This window comes from Limulus polyphemus, unplaced genomic scaffold, assembly GCF_000517525.1.
Source record: "Limulus polyphemus unplaced genomic scaffold, Limulus_polyphemus-2.1.2 Scaffold3, whole genome shotgun sequence".
Taxonomy (NCBI): domain Eukaryota; kingdom Metazoa; phylum Arthropoda; class Merostomata; order Xiphosura; family Limulidae; genus Limulus; species Limulus polyphemus.
In genome coordinates, this window is record NW_013665613.1 from 2,598,669 (window position 1) to 2,609,045 (window position 10,377).

The 10,377-nt window shown below is 32.4% G+C and overlaps 1 long non-coding RNA gene across 1 annotated transcript in view; it reads right to left on the reverse strand.

The window, feature by feature from the left end:
- The window catches only part of LOC111088434, a 27,768-nt gene extending 24,190 nt beyond the window's left edge, over positions 1 to 3,578 (reverse strand). The window contains exon 1 of the long non-coding RNA XR_002612972.1: positions 3,431 to 3,578. This is a non-coding gene — a long non-coding RNA (uncharacterized LOC111088434). The remainder of the gene's footprint in view (positions 1 to 3,430) is intronic.
- Between the last annotated feature and the right edge of the window lie 6,799 nt (positions 3,579 to 10,377).

A 10,377-nucleotide genomic window follows, 5' to 3' on the forward strand; every position in this document is an offset into this window, starting at 1 on the left:
AGTTTAAAGTGACTGTGGAAATTCTGTGTATTACAAAAATTTATATCAAGAAAGAATAACCTAGTTTTAATTAAGAAAGAACTTGTATCGTTGAATTTCCTCGGAAAGAATTTATACCGGAAATTAACAAACGAGCAGATACGTAACAAATTGGTGTCAGAAAGTGGGACTGAAAAGAAAAGAAAAAGAAGATGGAAAGGAGAAGTTGCAAATCAAACTACAGCTTAGCAGATTTGATGGCAGCAATACAAGAACAACAAAAGAAACAAGAAGAACGAGAAAATAAACAAGAAAAGAGACTACAGCAGTGGTTGAAGGAGAAAGAAAATAAACAAGAGAGACTACAGCAGTGGTTGGAGGAGAAAGAAAAGAAACAAGAAGAACGAGAAAATAAACAAGAAGAGAGACTACAGCAGTAGTTGGAGGAGAAAGAGAAGAAACAAGAAGAGAGGTTACAGCAGTGGTTGGAGGAGAAAGAAAATAGAAAAGAAACAAGAAGAACGAGAATGTAAACAAGAAGAGAGACTACAGCAGTGGTTGGAGGAGAAAGAAAAGAAACAAGAAGAGAGGCTACAGCAGTGATTGGAGTAGAAAGAAAATAAACAAGAAGAGACTTTCACCTCTTTCTCCCTTAACTATTTCTTGCATTATTGGAAATTTTTTCAGTTTGCTTTTTGGTGACTCTCAGGTATTTCCTGAACTTCAGATCCCTTGAATCACTTTTTTTCCATTTGTATTTTTTTCATAATTTGGCTCTTTTTACCATCAATCTGCTCTTATTTTTCTTTTGTATATTCATCTTCTTATGTTGCTATATACCCTGTAATCCACTGTCTCCTCTTGTTTTTCTACCTCCATCTTTTGCTCTCATGCTGTCATGATTGCTCAAAAGTTTCCACATGACTCAATAATCTTTTCCACATATTCATGGATACCTCTCTAGCCTGGTAAGGTGCAGCTCTGGATACCTTCACCCATTCAATGTTTGGTCTATTGCTGAGCTGTATTTACACATTAATGTCCTTGTGATGTGGGCAGTTCAATGGGCCTGCCATCATCTTTTGTTACAACTACCTGGACATCCTGAATGGATTTATTTCAATAACTCCATTGTTGTTTCTTACATCCACTGAAAGGGAGGTTCTTGCTCTCAGAACCTCTGCTTCTTGTTCTTAAGCTTCTCTTTTGGGCTCAGGACAATGACATCTGGTTCTTGGCCTGGTTGCAGATCAGCTGTCACTCCCAGGCCAAGTCTTTAAATTTTCTGGTGTTTCTGGAGGTTTGTTCCCTCTTTGGGATCTTTATATCAATGCATTTGAGACTTCCTGCTATGCCAAGCTTCCATTTTTGGTCACCAGTCCCAGACTCCATGGCTCTAGCTGTATTCCCTCAGAGTCTGGATGGGCCTACTTTCTGTCTGTTTGCCTATTCCTTTCAACTTCTTCCTAGGAACCTGTTCATAGTTCACAGCCTCCCTTCCCAACTTCTTCACTTTACCCATCTTTGGCCTTCACCTCTTGGCATTCTGGGGCCTCTGTCTTTTCCATATTGGATGTCCCTTTTTTATGGTAGCCTCAGATGTCGATCTTTGACCATGATATTCCACACTTTCATCTTCAAATGTGGCTTTTGTCTGATCCCTTGGAAGAAGGGCAGGTTTATTTTCTTGCAGCCCCTCTTCTTTCTCATTCTTGTTAGCCATCCAACCTTGCAATTTATCTAAGCAAGTGAATAATTTATTGATGCTGATTCAGTCACCACTCCCTTGATCCAGGTAATCCAACACTTCCTAATCTCACTTTCTTTTTTCAAGGGTGGTCTTTCAATTTCTTTGATTGCTAGTTAATGTGTGGTTTTGTCAGTGATCTTCCATCTATTCCCTAGCCATTCTTCATTTTCCTTGATTTGGTCCACACACACACCTCAGGTGTTCTAATCTATACAAGTTCCTCTGTCCCATTTCTTCTAGTGGAGTAAAGGGAGAATTCTTTCTTCCCCAGTACCTAGTCACTAAGGAGATTGATATATGGAGAGTTCCCTTTGGGCTGAGTAATTCAACTTGTATGACACTGAGTGAATGCACCTCTCAATTGGAAATGGAGCTGGGATGTTTACCTGGAAGTGTAGTACAGTTAGTTCACCCCCTACACTTAGAACCAGATCATTCCTAGTAGTCATACTACACATACATATTCTGCCAACCAACAGGCCAGTTGAGCAGTCATTACATGACACCCACATATGCAACACCTCAACACCATGCAGGGTTTTTTTTGCAGTACCTTTTGCTCTGCCACCTATATTGGGCAAAGATTATTCCATGCCTGAGATGGAAACAACATCTGGTTTGAATCTGGAACTTATAGTCTAAATGTAACCTTTCTCCCATAGCATTTCATATTTTATTTTGAAATTTATTCCATATGGAGGACACTTTTCATAATACATATTTTACTGTAAAAATGTGTCTAATTTTAAATTTTCTGAAATGCTAGCACATTAATTTTAAACTACTATGATCAATGTTACTACCTTCATAATATTATGCTTTGGATTGCTTTGAATTTTTAACAATATAAAAGGAGGAGCCTACAGCTGATTACCTCTGTTCAGCCCTTGAATATCAAAAATGATTGATTTTATCTATGTCAGACTGGCTGGCAGCTCCCATCTCTGACATTCAAGTAGTGTTTAAAACAGCCTCTGACTGGTATTTACCAATTAACAGAAGTGCTGTTATTATGTGTAGGGATGGTTGCTTCATTCAACGGCTTGACACACACACAGACATTTTGTGCAAATAACACAAGGTAAGAGCTCTCAGTTCAATGAGTAGGTGAGTATCTTTCTGAAATACATTTTTAAGTAAGGAAAATATTAACATTTACATATTCTCAAGTTATTGAAACATGAAAAAATATATGAAAATTACAATATTAATTAAACTATAAAGTGACTAGCTATACAAGATATACAATAAGCAATCAGGGTATATGCTAGAGTAACTCATTCTGATAACTTTGGTGAGAAGAGGGGGAGGAATAGGAGGGGTAAAACTCTTGTATTATCTATGTCTTAATTCATCTGTTCAGCCTTGTCTTAAAGCCATGAGTAGTTATCTTTTTGTGTCAATAGTGCTGTTCCACCTTTACATTTTGTCTGCACGAGAGGTTTGAATTATTTAAAAGTACAATTCATTTTTAATTCCACTTATTGATTTTTCTTAAATGTTGTGAAAAATATTTGAATATTCTATAAAATATATATATATATCAATACTGAACAGTTAATGCTAATATATATATATAAGTATTGTGTTTATATCCAATTACATCTTGTAGTTAGTTTTTTAAAGAGTAATTCATCATAGGTTATATTAAATTAAAGTTTTCAAACTTATGGTAGGTTAGTTCAAGATCTCCATTACTACCTATGGAGGATCACTGGTCTGAGATAACAAAATTCAAATGCTGATGTTAAACGATGTTACTTCATTCGAACATCCTAAACCTGGATTTTTATTACAATCATCCATGTCTTCAGATCTACTATTATAACATCCCTATCTATGCTGCTGCATGTCTGTTTGGAAAAAAAAAAGTATTAATTAAAATCGTAAGATAACAAACAAACAAGTATATGTAGCTTAATATGTTTTATGTTTGATGAGACCAAAACATGTAATTTAATAGCAATAAAGTATAAAAGAATGAAGTAAAAAAAAATTAAGACAACCCTTTGATATTAAAAAGAGAAAATATCAAACAATATATCATTATTTAAATTTTTTGTGTGGCTCATATGCTATTAAAGACCTTGTAACCAACAAATTTAAGTCGTGAACCCAGACACATTTCCTTCAAAAATAGTCTAGAAAACATTGTTTTAAAAAGACTGGTAAATTTGGGGTTAAGATATTGGACATAGCTATTTTTTTTAATTTAATCAGTAAAAGAATATCAATCTTTTAGCTCTATGTAAATTACTGAAATATAAAAAAATTCTGAACTGGAAAATGATCATTCACTGTATTTCAGTTGCAAAACTGTTTAAAATTCTGCTTGTTTAGACATTTCACACTTTCTTTTATCAGGGGTTTACACAAGAATTAATCACTGAAAGGATAAATTTAGATTTTAGAATATGAAAATTTGAAATTCAATACTAAAATTATTTATTTTACATTTTTTTCTACATGTAACTTGCAAATCACCGATTTGGAAAGATCTGTATCACACCATACTAAGTATTTTTTTGCCTTTTACAACAGTCATTGTAAAGAATTAACAAAATAAATTTGGGATGAATCACACATTTTCTATAACAGACTAGGTGAGCCAATAAAAAGCAATAAATGTTGCCTACAGGGCACAAATGTAGGCATAGTTTACATAAAAGAACTGCTGAAGCAGATTGAAGTCACTTGGCTACAAAAACAATCAGGTTCTCCAAGAGAAGGCAGGTTATTGGTCAATGGGTCACCTCAAGGCTTGGGATGATATTCAATCACTACTTGTGATGAATTTTTCCGAACATACGGTGATTGGTTGTTTTCAACATTATCCCTCAGAAGTGTAGAAATATCCCCTGGTGGCAACATTTATTAATTTAGTTTTATCAACTCACCTTATTATCACCACTTGAGAATCCAAAAGGCTTCATGACCACACTTGTATATACAGAGAGAATGTTTCAGCTCTGCAATCTCTTGTTAAACACAATTTAATTTCTTGGTAACTAAAAACTGACTTTGAAAATAACATAAATATTACTTCAGTAATTCAGGTTACATTGTATTTGACCAGTAAATTTTGTAATCAAGTTTCTGAACATAAAATATAATTTTACTTAGCTTAAAATGTAAATATAAATATTGAAATGTAATCTGCACAACAGTAAATGCATAAGACAAAATAGTCCCTTCACATTCTAACTGCTATGCCATATCAACTTCAAATTTGACACATAAGACTACAACAGTGCAAAAAGTTTAGGAAAATTTTAGACATAAAAGATATTTCATATATAGTGTCACTGTGTGTGTCAAATATGAAGTATATATAGTTAAAGATTAAGGATTCATTGACAAACTAAAACATACACAATCCAGTATTTGTAACTTGTGTGACTGTAATAATATAGCGATCACAATTTTACATTGTATAACATATTGATTGTACTTTATACATCATGATACTATTTTCTTATATTCTAATTTCATTCAATATTTTCATTTCATTGTATTAGATATCCCAATCGTGTGATTTTTTCATGACTTATCAGTTTCAGTCTGTCCGATAATATATACACATACAATTTCTATGCATGCACATGGACATATAAGAAATTAATTAAGAAAATTACAAACTGTGAATATTAAATTTTTCAGAACAACCTTTCTAATTCACATACTTAGCTTCCTTTCCAATGTGAATGTGGTATGTATGAATGACATGGAATGATCTTACTGTACTGAACTGAGTTGAAATAAAAGTAATACAAATTTCAAATGTCCATAAGATCAAAGTAATAGAATGTCTGAGCAAGAGAGCTATGCCACCCTGTTAACTATTAGCATTGTTCCTATAGGCTTATGACAATTAACTAAGTGTGGTTGTTTACCCTTTCACAAGCTCATGTGTGATACTGTAATAAAACTGACTATTACATTGGCACAATTGGAGAGGAGGTAAACATATATATGCATATATGAAATGGACTCGGGATGAAACATGTTACTGTAATTTGTAACTCAGTTTACAAAGGAGGGACAGTGCCAAAATAACTTAAAAAGGCACTAGACATTACATCTACTGGCACCCTAACTTCAGGATAATTAAGTGAAAATCACACAATACAATGCATACATTGTTTGGGTGGGAATCATCATCTAATAGCCTGGAAAATAGAGATCACCACTTCCTTTCAGCCAGTAATCTTACAGTTAGTGGCAATTAGTTAATGTCTTAATACACTATCATAGAATATTATAAAGAAATTCAATTAATGATAAAAATATGTTTGGTTTAAGTGTTTAGATTAAGAAAATACCATTGAATCTACTCAATTAAATAAAAACTCTATTGCAGGTTAATTGTAGTTAGGCTAATATATGAACAGGATGTCCCCTGCTAAGAACTACACTAAATACTTACTTTAAACAGTCACCCATAGTTGGAACTAGTGCAGATGTGTTTGTCTCTGTATGCTAGATAAGTCATTAATTGTTTTTTTCCCAATGTATGCTGTACATATGTAGAGAAAGAGATGATGGAAACCATTGTTTCATTTTTTTATAATAAGACAAGTCTTCTGAAGTTGGTGATATGTCATCTTGAAAAAACTTGAATACAGTTCAAAATAAAGTTAGTTCTTGATGACTTTTGCTTTGGTATTTTTGAGCAAATTGGTTAAGGTTCATAATATTTTGTAAATTTCCACCTTTTTGCTTTTGCAAAGATGAAAGCCATCATCAAGAATGGACAATATCACATGCATTATTTATTTTGCTGTTTTGTTTCAAATAGAGTTGTTTTTAATTCCAAGCTAAATAATTGGACCTGGTATCTGTTCCTCTTGGTTGAATTTTATTTATTTGCTCTCTCTGCTTAAAACTGCTCATCATTCATATTATTCTTATCCTAAGTAACTTATCTGAAGTTACTTGCAGTTATGGTTGTTGTCAAACACTAATGTCACAATTTGTATGGTTGGAAATTTGTCATTTCTGTGAGCCAAATATCACTAAAATGGCTCATGAACTTCAAAAGTATGATTGCACATTGTATTACAAAGTTGCAAGAACACAGTCATTATACGTCAATGTTATTCTCAGATACACTGACTTCCTACTGGAAAGAATACTACCTGTGCTACATGTAGGTTTGTCAAAAATGTATTATGGATTTAAATTGAGATATAGCCTGAAAGAATTAATAAAGAAGGATGGGTGCAATATTTACAATGAAACACAAACACTTAATTTATTCAACAGCACATTACTTTAAGATGGACTACTGAATTGAATCACATGAGTGCACAAAGGTATGAAACTAGTACCCCCCTCGCTAATTATTGAAAACTTCTTTGCCAGGAGAAGTTTTGGGTAAGATTGAGTGAATTGACCACTGTATACTTATTTGACTAGGGCCAAGATATGAAACAAAAAGTGGAGAAAATGTATACCATGAAAAGTGGCAAATGATAAATAGATGTCTTAAGTTTCACTACATTTCGAAGAGGGATGCCCTTACTCGTGGTATAAATTTTCTACTCTTTTTTGTTTTCGATTTCACCGTACTACGGTAGTTTTTAATTGATATTTTTCTTTTAGGGTCAAAATCTATCAGAATGTATTTGTCACAACACATCACACAGTCATCCCATTTGAAAAAATAAGAAAGACATAGACTTAAGGTATTTTTAAATCTCTTCATGACCATAGTTACTATAGAACACATTAGTATAAGTCTTAGGAATTCTTCAGTGGCACCTTATGTGAGAAAATTCAGAAATGCCAAAGGTTGAAAAAACTTGACAGTGTGTAATCAGAACTAGAAGAAGGTCCTACTTCCAAAGGTGGTCATTAGTATGTTATACATCAACATGTGTGCCAAATGCATGAAAGTGCGAAAAAGATTTGACGAACAAGAAATGTTAACCTTTTTAATTGAACTAAAAGAAATACTTGTTACGTTTCTCCTATCATTTACCTTCAGGCTATCCATAACTTTAAATTTTAGAACTGATCAATTAATAAAACACACATTAAAAACTGTAAAGCATGTGTATGTCTTTGGCATCTCACCTGTATGCTGGCTTAGCATACTTCACGACACTGAGTAGAAGAGAGAGGCAAGTAACTATCTTTAACCATATTCCCATGGAAATATTCAATACAAAAATACATACAATAGAAAAAGATCCTTTAACATCGATTTTAAACTATTGTATAATATAATTTCTTTAACGATGATACAATAAAATAGTGCAAAAATATTCTCATACGGACAAATACATTACACATATATACACTTCATCGCAGATGAAAATACCTTACAAAAATAAATATCCCCCAGTGGCTTAGTGTTAAGTTTGAAACGACAAATTTTGCCTTACGTGTAGCTTTGCGCTTAACAAGAAACAAATAAAATAAATAACATTAATGTAGATAATTTATATGCATTTACAAGCTGACTAATAGCACCAAATAATTTTATTAGTAGTATTTGAATAAAGCACTTTTGGCTTTTACAAAATTATATTTCAGTGAAACACTCTTAGTCATACAAAATTCATACTCTGAGTGGCATATGTTATCTAATTAATTTATTTTTTAGTTTTATAAATGCTATATTTTATTCAAATAAATTTTTTTTACAAAAGTCATATTTTAAACGATATATTTTATTCAAGTAAAACATTTATATAGTTTTATAAAAGTAAAATATTAAACGACATATTTTATCCAAGAATGCATTTTTGTTTCATAAAAGACATGTTTTAAATGAAAAACTTTACTAAAATACTTTTGTTTGTAATATCATATTATAAATAACATCCTCTATATAAGTGAGACCTTTTAATTTTACAAAAAATATAATTTTAAGATGACTCACTTAGAGCTGAATCTTAGTTCTTGCCCCATTGCAGACATTCTAGATTGGCTGTGGAGTTTTTATTGGTTGAAGTGATTTATTTAATTATTTCTAGATGTTGGCAACTTATACACATACTTGGTGAACTTTTAGGTCATCTACCCATATTGCTACCTAGCCATAGCAGTGGTGTTTTAGTTGGGTGATTTGAGGAAGGTTTAGTGGGTCAGGAATGGTACTACAGCTGAAGTGGAAGCTCAAGCATTGGTCTCATAAGTAGTGGTCTGCTGTTGGGTGTTTTCTTGTGACTGGCCTAAATATTTTCAATTATTTAGATCCAGAATGTGCTTGTGATGTGGCACATATTGTCATTGGCTGAGAGAGTCTGAATTTCAAAGGTTCCACTTACATAAATCCTCTTCCACTGGTTCTTCTTTGGCAACTCTTAGACCTAGGATCACATCCAGAATCTACTGTACCCTCCTAAGTCAGGGTATTCCTCTAAGTTGCTAAAGTCTAAAAAGTAGTTTTTCCCCAGACAGTGCTTTTCAACTGGGTGAATGGTTCACCCAGGGGTTAGTGAGATTAGAATCAGGGTGAATGAGAATGATGGGATGAATGAGTATTATCATTATACTACAAATTCAAGAGTAAAAAAGTTATTAGTTATTATTATGTTTTCCAGTTGTAGTTTGATAATTACATTTATTTATGGTTTATTTTATGTTGTATTCATTCTAGTTGTAGTGTGATGTATATTTAAATCATAATAAAGAAATTTGCATTTAAGTTTAGTACTTTTTGGTTGTTTTTTTCAAACTGGGATAAGTGAGCTGTTGTGAAAAACATATAGGGTGAATGATATTGGAAAAGGTTGAGAAGTACTGTCATATACGAATACTTTCCATACCAATAATTCCATGAATACCCGGAGTTACTAATAGTTTTATGAATCATAATACAATATAGCCACAATTTCGTGAATCCACGGAATAAAAGTCTTTTTGAAGTTCATGATATCTTAAATCTGGCTGGTTATTTTTATGTTTTCTAAAGGTCACATAGAGGATAAAGAACATAAAGTCAAACTGTCACAGCTAACACATATCAGACACAATGGAGATGAAAAACACTATTCACAACATCTCTTGTGAATGTGTAGTAGAGTACAATGAAGAAACTTATAGAGAGACCAATAAAAATTTGGAATTAGGAGAATAATACAAATAAGACTTTGGAATACAATAGTCCATCATGCAAAAGAAGGCCGTACCATATATTAGGATAGTACTAAATTAATGGGATATAAACCACACACAACAAAAAGAAAGGTAAAGGAAGCCTAACTATTAACATACTCAGTAAGCATAGCACAGAAGTCAGCAAATCCTGGAGAGATGTACTGAAAATATTCATATAAGTTAGCTGATTAAATTACTAATAGGACACACCAGAGACAAAAGGGTACCACATCAGCCTTTCTATTAAAAGAGATTTATTTTCAAATCAAAACCAATATCATCACAGTAATAGTCTTTCTTTGAATCTTCCTGAAGACAGCAGCATATTAGTAGGCAATATGCAGAATAAAAGCTTTGATAAAAAATAATTCATTAATAATTATACCTAGGCTATAACCATTTACTTAATATTGAGTTTCATTAAATTAGTTAAGCTTTAATTGATTTTAATAAAATACAGGTCATCAACAGATGTCATAATAATTTGGGTATTTGGTTATTTTAAAACATTAATTGCATTACATTTATAGAAAAGTAAA